The following is a 12,637-nucleotide window of genomic DNA, read 5'->3' as shown; positions in this document are numbered from 1 at the left end:
CATAGCTGATGCTGAAATGAGCAGTGGGAAAAACAGTAGGAAATGAGGACAGAGAGATTGTAAGCAGAGGGCTGGGCAAGATCGTGCAGGGCCTTGCAGTTGACTGTAAAGAACTATTCTTCAGTGTCTGCTGTAAGCCAGGCACTGAGGACATGGCAGCAAAAAAGACAGCTAAGGTCCCTGCTATACAGAGTTTACTCCTAGTAGATACACACACACACACACACACACACGCTCCACTTCCCTTCCTCACCCTTTCCTAATCCTCCAGCAACTTCATCATCTTTCCCCAGTCAGTAGAGGAAGCAAGACCATATTCTACAGGAAATAAAATGGCTTGGCCCCCATTTTTCCCTGAGCATAGCTGACCCAGAATCTCACAGCTCATAGGGAGCCAATGTAGAGCATCAGGTGTATTTTAACAGTAACGACAGCAAAACACATTTTAATGTCAAGAATTTCTATTTGTGTTAAAGCAAGAAACCATTAGCAAAATTAAAACAAACTTCAGTTTGGGATTAACAGATACACACTATTATACATAAAATAGATAAACAACAAGGACTTACTGTATAGCACAGGGAACTATATTCAATATCTTATAATAACCTATAATGGAAAAGAACCTGAATAGATATATATATACATATATACATGCATAACTGAACCACTTTGCTGTACACCTGAAACTAACACAATATTGTAAATCAACTATACTTCAGTTTAAAATGTTTTTTAGAAAACATTATGAACAATTAAAAAAAGCTTCAAACGGAAAAATAACTCTTCTCTGGAGTAACATTACTAAAAAGTAACATTTACTTTTTAGTAAATCTGGGGCTTCCCTGGTGGCGCAGTGGTTAAGAGTCCGCCTGCCGATGCAGGGGACACGGGTTCGTGCCCCGGTCCGGGAAAATCCCACATGCCGCGGAGCGGCTGGGCCGGTGAGCCATGGCCTCTGAGCCTGCGCATGTGGAGCCTGTGCTCCGCAACGGGAGAGGCTGCAACAGTGAGAGGCTCGCGTACCGCAAAAAAAAAAAAAAAAAAAAAAAAAAAAAAAAAAAGTAAATCTGAAGCCTAAGATACAGACCACTTCCAACAGTTCCCAGGACTGCTGTTCATCATCTCATTTATAATTCTTATTAATTCATTCCAAATTTTAACTTGGAAGCAAGCCATTACTCTCTGCTCTGGCTTTGTCCTTGGTTTAGGTTAAGATTTCAAAGCCCCCAATATTTCTGCTTTGTTCCTCTCAGGAGTAAATTCACCTGCCATCCTCTGATGTTGTTCTGGTGACAATTAGCACTGCAGGCCCTGGACCACCCACTACTCACCACTCCCCACCCAAATGGGCCACCTGGAGAAGGACAGTCCAGTCGGCAAATACCTGTGCCTATGTCACTAGCTCTCTAGGGCCATGTTTGTGATTCTCTGATACTATGTGAATCCAGGCCTCCTGGACTGCACAGTGCTGTGTGCTCTTCACTGCCAGAGCTGGAATTAACTCCTAGCTATCCAGAAGTTTCACAGCTCTCACCATCACACACACACACACACACACACACACACACACACACACTCTTAATAGGGCCCTGTTGCCACCTGCTAGGCACTAACCAATAGCTTATGTCAGTTTCATGCCTTTGTTTTATTCCCTTTGAGGATCTTTTCTCCACAGCACGCTGAGTTCATGCCCTGCCTCCTCATCTACTTCCCTTACCGACTCCTAGAAAAAAGCTACTAACTTCCTGTTGGGAAATGGAGGTGGAAAAGGGTGGGATGGGGTTGAAGCCAGGCTATTCGTCACCACTCCCCAAGCCCAGCTAAGCATTCCCACCCGGTCCATTTTCTCTCAAACCAGGACTCAGTGGCTTAATCCATACACAATGACAGAAGTGAATTAATTAACTGCTTCTGTCCTGGTTGCCCCTAGCAACTGACTTTGGCTCATAACTAAATCGCAACTAGAGATACTTCTTAGAGATTTGGTTAACTTATACTAGAAGAGAAAGTCTATCAGCATTTAGAGCAGAAAGTTAACTGGAGGTAAGAGAAAATCTTTTCCATTGATAAAAATCTCTAAATCCGGGCTTCCCTGGTGGCGCAGTGGTTGAGAGTCCATCTGCCAATGCAGGGGACATGGGTTCGTGCCCCGGTCCAGGAAGATCCCACATGCTGCAGAGCGGCTGGGCCCGTGAGCCATAGCCGCTGAGCCTGCAGGTCCAGAGCCTGTGCTCTGCAACGGGAGAGGCCACAACAGTGAGAGGTCCGTGTACCGCAAAAAAAAAAAAAAAAAAAAAAAACTCTAAATCCTCATCTTCTAACAGTGGTCATGTTCTAATTACTCAAGGTCACAGTAAGAAAGCTCCTGATTACATGATGTTCTATTGAGTTAAAGAAACAAACATCCATTGGCCTTTAAACCAATCAAAAGCACCTCCTTGCAGGGCCCTGGAACACCAGTATGAACTAAAGCAAGGGATCCTGAGCGGGAATGACAAAGACTTCATAATTCCCACTTGCCAGGTTTGGCCACCAGCAGTACTTGCCTAATACACACCCCAACCAGCCAGCCTCCATCCTCTCCATTACGGAAATCACTCTGTGCCGTGGCAGAAATTGTTTGTGCCTTTTCCAGCCCATTAATTTCTCTGTATTTAAGAGGAACAGCATTTCCATCTCTTAGATTAGATTTTGTTCATTAAACCCTCATCTCACTTCCCAACCTGCCAAATTTTCACCAGTAGAGATCCGGGATTCAGGACCACAGCCCATTAAGCACAACATTTTGAAATTTACAATTTTGTTTTACAAACCCCCCTAAAGATAATCTAGCTTGCATATAGTAACCTAGAAAAAGATTAAATATAAACGGATGTTTTCTAAAACACTATTGGCTTAACACTTCACAATTTCCATTTTGCAGAATACACTTAATCATATATAATATGCAAAGGCTGGAGAATCCAAGTTCTTGTTTGTCTGTTTTTTGATTATAACTACTTAGTGTAACCATATGTTAACTTTAAAAAAAAATTTTTTTTAATGAGGGAGGGAAATACACATGATGGTTTGGGAGCATGTTGTCTAATAAGGCTTAAAGTAGATGATTTTGATAATCAAATTGTATTATGCCAGAAAGGAGGAGTTTAGTGGAAAAGCCTGAACCCTTGGAGAAAAACGGTACAGCCACCTGGTCCATTTGGTTTCCTTGGATGTGAACGCCATGATCAAAGGAGGCTGGTCATAGAGGAAGTATTAAACAGCTCCAGGGGACAGCTGGGCAACATCAAGCCTTATAGGTCAGCCCTCAGATGACTTCCTTAGAAGCAATGGGGCATCACCTACCAAAGAACTAGGCCAAGGAGACCACGTAGGACTGATCATGCCAGCAGATGCCAGAAGTGGGGGAGAACTCTTTACGGTGAGGGGAGCAGGAAAGACCTGAGAATAGAGTTCTGCCCAACGAGACGAAAGACAGCCCAGAGGGAGGAAGCTGGGAGAAGTTATAAACCTAGATACCATGATCCAAATAAACAAGGATTAAACCATGTGACCAAGTAGCCTTAGCAGCTTTACAAGTAATCTTTCAGCCTCAGGAAACTAAAGCACGGCTGTCCTCTGAGGAAAGTCAGGTTTAAATATTTGGGACTTACATTCTCATGTAGGTTAATCATGTTGGAAATGAAATTGTTCAGATACAATTTATCACATTTCCCGATCAGCCTGTTCTACAATGTGATTAACACTGGGATCACAATAAAAATGTTTTATTTCGTGGATAATTGTATGTGCCAGTACCTACCATTTCCAAATGTCTCCTTTTATTACCCTTCTTCAAGAAAGTCTTAATATTTAAGTGATTTACTGATCACTTAAAATGCCAGCCTCGCCATTAGGAGGGACATTCACTATACGTGGCTTAATTTTATAGTACATTATTTCTTTATAAACAGACACATTACTGTAGCACATTAATTAAACCTTTTCCCCATTATGCGCTACATTTCGAAGACAACAGTGTAACCAAGTGTTGGCCTGATGGCTGTGTCTGTGACACCAGTTCGTGGCTCCCAAGAGAGGCACACTCCCCCACCCTGGGAAGTGGTGCTACTGGGACTCCAGGACCAGGCAACAGACAGCGCTGATCTGTGAAAGACATGTTTCATGCATAAGGCATGGCAGGTGTGCTTCACAACAACCCAATTTGCTGAACTATTCAGCATCAATAACTTAGCTATCATAAAAAATAACTTAGCTATCATAAAGGCCTTTTAGAGCTGGGTTATGAGAAGAGTTTTAATAAAATGATATCGCTCCAATCATGTGTATCCCATTTGCATTTAGTAGAACCTGGTGTTTAGACGGGTATAAAAAGAAAACTTTTGCAGCCACTTTTGTAAAGCCCTTGCTCAGAAATGTGTTGGCCAATGGGAGCTGTGCGAGGTTCAACCACTGGGGAAGGATTTCAGGAAACACTGAGAGAGGTCTTCCCCCTGAAAATCACACAGGATTAAAAAGGCCAAACTCTGATTTCAGAAAAGCCTTTCAGTTGAAAAATAATTCTAGTGAGGAACACAAAACTACAAGCAAATTTCCTATTTGTATGGAGACTGGCTAAGTATTACATCAAAATTTCCTATGGAATAACATATTTTCTAACATTCATGGAAAAGGGCAAGAATAGTGTCAAGAAACTAATCTTCAGTAAATCAGTTGCTAAACAGATTTGAATTATCTATTTTATATTTCCCTGTTGACCCTTCCTTTCCAAAATCAAGCAGCAAGAACAAAGTCCCATGCCTAATACCCAAGAGACCGTGAAAATGTTACATCAAGGTATCTAGTTAGCAATATGTAAATGAAAATTTATAATTCCTCACCTTCCCATTGATGAGAATAAGATACAACCATGTCAAATTTCCCAGCACTAGGAATATATGTAAAGAACAGAACTAAATTTGACAAGAATAGGATTTTACTGTTGCATCAGCAGCATTTACTGAGTCAACAAAGATGAATTCAACATTCAGTATTAATAGTTATGTAAAGACTTGGGAGAAATTTCCTAGAGCAAAAGACTGGTCTGAAGCCCAGGCTCCATACAGAATGGCCAAAACCATCTTGCAGAAGCAATGCATTAATATTCCCCCAGGCCCTGTTATATCCCTGGAAGCCTTGAAATCCAACGACGTCTCTGAAGTCTAGTAGTTGGCCAAGCAGGAGACTGGGCTTAGAGACCCCAACTTGTAAGCAGAATCTCACCATGGTTCAAGATCTTCTACCATTTATAAAGCATCTCACACCAATGTCAGACTAAATGTGGGAGGAAAGCTCTGCTCCCCTGGGTGACTTATCTACCGTTCAGAGGCGAGCAATTAAGTCCTTAAAGAAAGTCACTATAAATGCAAGACATTGGGCTTCTGCTGAAAAAGGAATGATGACTGCTGAGTAGATTCTACATGCCAGGCATTGTGCAAGGTGACCCATGCACTGTCAGTAATGATTAGGAGAGATGAATATTGGAACTGACAAAATAAAATGAAGTTAAAGTGAATGGAAGAACCAAAGTACATATTTTTGCTATGCAGCTTCGGGAAAAAGAAAGAAACAGAAGCAAAATAAGACAGAGAGGAGTCCTGTTGGGACTACATTCTTATCTGTCTTAGAGAAGGTGCTGGATGAGCAGGTTGACAGGTTCTGCTACATCATGGCATGGAATTGCACTCCTGAGCAGTGTTAAGTCATACATCCCTGGGTACTTAGGAAGAGGAGAGGGAAACAGGCATATTTCTCCTTAGCAACCCTGACCTATGAGTTTGTAAAACTAGCAACTCCTATCCATCCTTCAAACCTCAGCTCAAATGGTGCATCCTGATAGAAGCCTCCACTAAGCCCTAAAACTAAGGCCCTGTTGTTAGACACTTATATAGCATCTTGTGTCTTCCCTTCATGGCACTTATCAAGGTTTATCATTACACATGGATTTATATGATTATTTGATTCTCTCTCTCTTTTACTTAGTTGGAAGCTCCAGAAAGGCAGGGACTGCATCTTCATTCTCTCCTCGGAATCCCTAACACCAAGCACAATTCCTGACACCTAGTAGGTGCTTAGTAAATATCTGTAGATGACAGAAAGAACAAATAATGGAAGGGAAGGAGGCAGGAAGGAAGGAATGCGGTGAAGACTATTCATTTGTATCCTAAGTCTCAGGACTGGCTTGGGAACTAGGGTGGAACTTGGGAAGAACCCAGTTGCTTACTAAGAGTGGGATAGGAGCTGATTATGGGGAGGGCTGTCAACAGGTCCGCTCTACCCTCCCTGGGAACCCACATGCTTGGCCACCTCTGAGGCTGCCCTGTGTAAGCCAGAATCTCGCAGATAGGATTTCTTCAAGCATTTGTCCTACTTTTATTTGAGGCAAGATCAGACAGTAGGTAGGATCTGAGAAAACATGAATATCTTGCATTGGCCTGAAACTGACCACATTTATGTAAGCTTTATCTGTTCAAGCTTGGTTCCTACAAAGTACTTGGTCAAGTTAGGGTTGTGTTGCTTTTTCCCATTCAGCTATTTAGCATTAACTTTTTCTATATTTGTGCATCTCCTGGTTACTATCCAGTTTCAGTGCTGCCTTAGAATTTCTCCCTGCAGCATTACCTTCCCTCTTCCCTTATTTCCTATGGTGCCTGCTGTGAGCCAACTTCATCTGGCTTCGCTTCTAACTCCCCCTGAGTTGCCTCCTAGCTTACACCTCTTCCTATGTGATGTTGGTACCCACCCGATGGGGATTTTAGAAATGCTGACTCCAATACAGGGCACAAAAAGCCTCTGGGCTTCCATGCCTGCCCCCTGTCAAACCTGCTTATGTGCTCAAAAATTCCTACAGAAGGTTAGTTCCAGCCCAAAGCTGAGAAGCTACGTTTACCACGGACAGAGAGGAACGTCCAAGTAACACTCTGGCAGCAGCTACCCCTGAATGCTCTCTCCTAACCAGTCTAGAGGACCACTTGAAAAGCTACTGCCACTGGCTTCCCTGCCAGTATGTTTAAGCAGCTCCATATTTTAGATTCTCAAAAATAAAGCTCATTCCACTGGCACAGAGAGTCTTTCTGGGAAACAAAGAGCAAGAGGTTGCAATGATGCTGGCAGCACCTGTGGCCCTTCACTTATCTACTGATTGCAGAGCAAATAAGGGCTTAAAAGAGAAGAATGCATGTTAAAAGTCTATGTGATCCACTCTTTAAAGTGAAAATGAAATCTCTTCACCTCAAGCAGACATGGACCACTGACCCCATAAGATTATAGCACCAGCTTCCTATACCTACCAATACAACTTGCAGGTAGATTACTAGTAATTAAGAGACCACCTCCAAACTGAGCTCCCATTCCAGAAGCACTGGTTTGAGTAGACAGAAAAAGGAATCGCAGAGGCAGCAGCTAAAAAGAATAATGTTTCTCCTGTAACAGAGACCTGAGTATTTTCATCAGAAGGAACACGGGGTGGGAGAACTCTTAGGTGTTATTTGGGTAGAGGCCCTGCTCAGTTCTGGAGGTGAAGCTACTAGAGGAACATAGACAAAGTAAACCTGTCCCCCACCCCACACTGCTCTGTAGTCTGGAGCTTACTCCATGCGGCCTCAACCCAAAAGGGCAGCAGCTACAAAAGGGCAGTTTGGGGTTCAATATAAGCAGGAACTAACAGAGCAGCCTAAGAATGGTGCTGACACCCTCCAGGGGCCATGAGGTCTCCATCAGTGGATGTCCAATCGCTTAGAGACACAGGGGAGAGAATCCTTATTCAAAGACAAAGGAACAAAAGCAAAAGCCTAGATTTAAGTGAAGGATGAAAGTGTAAGCCTTGAGGAAGCTTCTGAGGTGACTAGCAGACTGAGGTGGCCATATTGTCCAGGGTTGCCAGGACCAAAGTTGGGCCAGGTCCTGGAGATTTCAAATTTAAACTGGACAACGTTTTGCTAGGGTATCATAGAAGGTATGCCATCTTTGGATAAGTAGTGGGATTTTGTCAGTTTTCAGTTGGAATTGCTAAGCCCTCAAATTATATGTCATATTTTGTGTGTATGTGCCCATGTACGTTTTTCTGGAGAGAGAGCTGACAGCTTTTATCAGATTCTAAAAAGGTTTGAAGTTTTAGATAAACTTCCAAACATCTTCAAGTGTTTTTGTTTTTGCGGTACGCGGGCCTCTCACTGCTGTGGCCTCTCCCATTGCAGAGCACAGGCTCCGGACGTGCAGGCTCAGTGGCCATGGCTCATGGGCCCAGCCACTCCGCGGCATGTGAGATCTTCCCGGACCGAAGCACGAACCCGTGTCCCCTGCATCGGCAGGAAGACGCTCAACCACTGCACCACAAGGGAAGCCCTCTTCAAGTGTTATATGCATGTTTAATATCAAATATTTGGATTTGGGAAATATTCCCTTTCTTACTTGGTATTCAATAATTAAAGGTTAAAAGTTGTATCTAGGATTAATCCTTGCTCTTTGGGAGCCTGAAAGTAAATAAGGGATAAATTCTCCTCCTACTGAATGAGTATACTTCAGATGGTATTCAGGTTTTGGACTTTTATGGAGTCCTGGGAACAAAAACATAACCTAATGCCTACCTAGTAAGTCCAGTCAAAGGGGGCTCCGTATGGTGTGTGTAGTGGACATTGCCCTTTGCCTCCCCAAACTCCTTGTCGCCTTCCGGAAACTGCCTCAATTTTTATTTGGAGGTCAGCTCCTCCTCTCAAATAACGTGATCTGGACAGGCCGCCTCTGCAGTTCTGGGGGTAAAGCTCCTTCGGTCAGAGTCAGACCTTCCCTGGCCACAATGACTGGCGTAGGGTAGGAGGGTAACCTAATCCAGTCTAGTCCTTGTGACTCTCAGGATATTTCTTGCAACACTGAGACAAGGATCCTTGTTTTCTCGCCCTGGATCTAAATCTCTGGATTGCTGACAGGCACCACATAACTATGCGAAGTCCCCAAATAAAGCCAACATCGGATAACAGGAGCTCAGTTCTTGGTAGTGTGGGTTGAGCCATGAATCAAGGCACACTTGAGACTCCATGACATCTCACTCATAGGTACCAATAAACTCCATCTTTTAAACAAGCCAAGCCAGTCTGGGTTGGGTTTTCGGTCACTTGCAACCAAAAGAATTCTGACTAAAATAGAAGGTGAAGATACAAAATGACAGTTTGACGGTTACCACTTAGAGTCCCCATAAAGTAAACCTCCATCAATCTATGCTCACCTAAATGTGAAAGTCCTTTTACCTACTTTCTCCTCACTTATATCTTTGCTTCTTTCCCCTCTTCTAAAGTACCTCCAAGATAACACAAATTCCTTGGAGGATCCATATTTCCATTTCAAACATGCTCTGAAATACAATCAGCTCTTGAAATCTTTCACAGAAACCTTACCAAGGTGAAGAAGCAAAAGGAATATAAAATGTAATATGGCCGTGGTTTTTGAACAGGGGGTATTATAGCATAATGAGGAAACAGACCTTCTTCCAGTTTCACTTATCGCAAGAAACTAAAATCGGTGTGAAAAATAATGTCACCTTTTTCACAGAAATATTTGCATAAGGAAAACACTGGCTTTATACCTTGAGACCTAGTCCTCTGTTTATAATTTGTGAAATTATAATTCAAATGCCAATTAGCAAGTAACCAAAAACCAAACCAAGATCCCAAAAGACTTAAAGGTTATTTATAGCAGAGACAGAAATGAAGCCAGATAAAGGAATATATCTTTCCCTGGTATAGTCAATGCACTCATGGGTACTCAGTAAATCATTATTTAGCACAGTCCTTTCTGTAATCATTTAATCCACATACAATGTCCTAGTGGTAAACCAGACACACACAGTCACACCTAACTTGAAATTAGATGATTAATCAGTCAATAAATAAAACTACTTGCCTAACAGTAAAAGTTTTCATTGTAAACAATTAAAATAGCAGCAAAAGAAGCTGAGAACTGACCATGTACAGAATTCTGCATATTGTGAAATTAAAAGTAGAAGAGAGATTGTTTGATAAAGTAGCTGTAAACATCAGCTACTTTTTATGGGACAATCTTTCCAAGATGTCTTCAGCCTGAATATAATAGTTCACAAGAAAGTAAATATGTGTACATCTCAAATGTCTAAGAAATTGCCTTAGTTGGAATATTTTCCCAGACTGACTTACATACTGTCATTCTAGAGGCAAATAAAAATATATCTGTTGAATGGGTTCTTGGGTTTTCTCAAGTTTATCTAGGGACACTTATTCAGATGAAATAAAGAGTTAATTTATCCAAGTAAATTAAACTCAAATTTACACAGTTTTCTAAATTTCTCCAGTTCCAAAGGTTTTCTTTTGTACTACACTTAATTGTAGCACTTTTACCTTATAAAATCATCTCACCATCTCTTTAAAAAGATGAGCTCAGAGGAATATTGGTCAGACCCAATGGCTCAAGGCCCAAAGATCTGGCAAACTGTGGTATTAGATTTTGCAACATCCTTGCTCTTCCTATTTCCTGTGAATTCTGAAGCATTTAAATTGAATTCAAAGTAATTTAATTTTTTAAAAAATTTTATGAGCGCTTTTAGAGTAATTGGACAGCCGTACCTTCTGATCACAAGATCAGCATGTGCAGAGCCCTCTCAGAGTGACCCTAACTGTGTTTCCTCGGAGATGCATGGACTGTATTGGTCTTGAGACCAAGTTCTGCCTGATTGAAGGTCCAATACCCTTAGCGTTGACTAATGTCAAAATATGACAACAGAAAGTAATCATTTCAAATCTTTAAAGGCTACTTTAATTGTGTTTAGACTAAGTACAAAAGCTCATGAAATATTAGACAGAAACGGAAGCGGCTCTTTATACATCTCACAAATTTACAGTCCATAAAAAAATATACATGAAACTAACCACTTGAGATTTGATGGGCAATCAAAATGGGATATCGGGAAAAGGTTAAGCAAAAGCATTTGTCGAATACTGTAAGCATTTAAATGGAAAAAATATGCTAATCTACAAAAATAATATTTTATAAATAAGCTTTCAAACCTAAAATAAAATGGAAATACAATGAAGAATAAATTTGGATCCTGAAACACATTTCAGATAAAGTTATTTTTAAATGTCCATATTCCTTAAGTAGTTTGTCCCATGAAATAAAACTCATAAATGAAACTGTCTTTTCTGGAAAATAGTAATAGCTAATTAAAGCTCCCAATTCACACAGCTGGAGCATGAATTATTAATGAGCTTAAGGGTTGGTAATAAGAGACCCCTAAGAGGCAGTTTGGCACTGTAAAATACCCTAGAAATAGGAGATTCAAGGAAGGGAAAACCAGTTCTCTCAAGAAAGAGAAATAAGGCATTTTCTACAATTGTATTTTAAATATTCATAAAGCAAGAAAACTAGAGATGCCTGGTAAAAGTAAAAACCAATAATATAAAAATTCTACTAATGAACATTATTGATGGAGTTAACTGCTAGACAGAGTAATGACTATTCTACAGTCAGCACAGCAGATACAGGCTTTTCTTTAAATTGGTTTGGTCACGTAACTCATTAAAAATGTATGTTTGAAGGACTATTTTGAAAGCATCATATAGGGTAAGCTGCAACTGAATCAAAAATATTAAGGATAGCTCTGAGTTAGAATTTCCTTAACCCCCAAATTCCTACTTAGACCATTCTTTTGGAAACCAGCATTCCCAAAAAGAAATCAACCATTAGCAGCACAGAGATGTGTATACACCAAGCAGAGACAAGAGTGTAGTAAAACAGGCTAACTTGGAATCACCAGACAACAACAACAATAACAAAAAAAGTTGTCTTTCATCACTGTCCCACCTTCCAGAAAGTTCTCATATGTACGGATTTATCAGCAGTTCCCATTCATCAACTCAGCAGTGCATAAGAAGCCAAACTCATCATCCAGGTTTGACATCTACTGTTTCCAAGTGTTCAAACAGAGTGTGCCTTCATGGTTCTCCTATTTGAAATATTTTAAATGAGAAAATTGGGACAGTTAACTACGGTTAGAAATTTTGAGTAGTTAACTCATAAAGGTACTAGCAGAAAAGAAGCAAAGTTTAACGCTATTGCATTCCCATGCTGAAATTAAGCAGTCTTCTTGAAGAGTCTAGTATGAAAGCCTTAGACCAGTAAGTTGTTACTCCTCTGTAGCCCTATCTTTATCCCACCCATTCTATGAGTGTTAAAATAAGAGATGTGCCTTTCCCTTCACTTGTGTGTGTGTCTTTTTTTTTTTTTTTACTTCTTTAATTATTGTAGGTCTTTAAGTTTCATAATCTATGGAATTGAAAAACTCAGGTATGCTTGAAAGCAAAAGCAATTATCTGCACCTACAAGAGAAATGATATTTAACTCAATTGTAAATCAGTTAACATTTAATTAATGTTTACTGTGTGTCACATCCTGTGTTAACAGGAAACATAATACATGAGAACACAGAAAACTCTAATCACAGTTAATTCCAAAACTTTATTGTAGCCAAAGTTGCAAACTAACCACTGATGAACCAGGTCTTTTCCAGACCTGTTGATGTTGGTGGGAGTCCTCATCTTCCCTTGCCTCTTTCCCTTCTGGTCTCATGGGC

This window comes from Delphinus delphis, chromosome 2 (genome assembly GCF_949987515.2).
Source record: "Delphinus delphis chromosome 2, mDelDel1.2, whole genome shotgun sequence".
NCBI classification, from domain to species: domain Eukaryota; kingdom Metazoa; phylum Chordata; class Mammalia; order Artiodactyla; family Delphinidae; genus Delphinus; species Delphinus delphis.
This window is presented reverse-complemented; position numbering follows the sequence as displayed.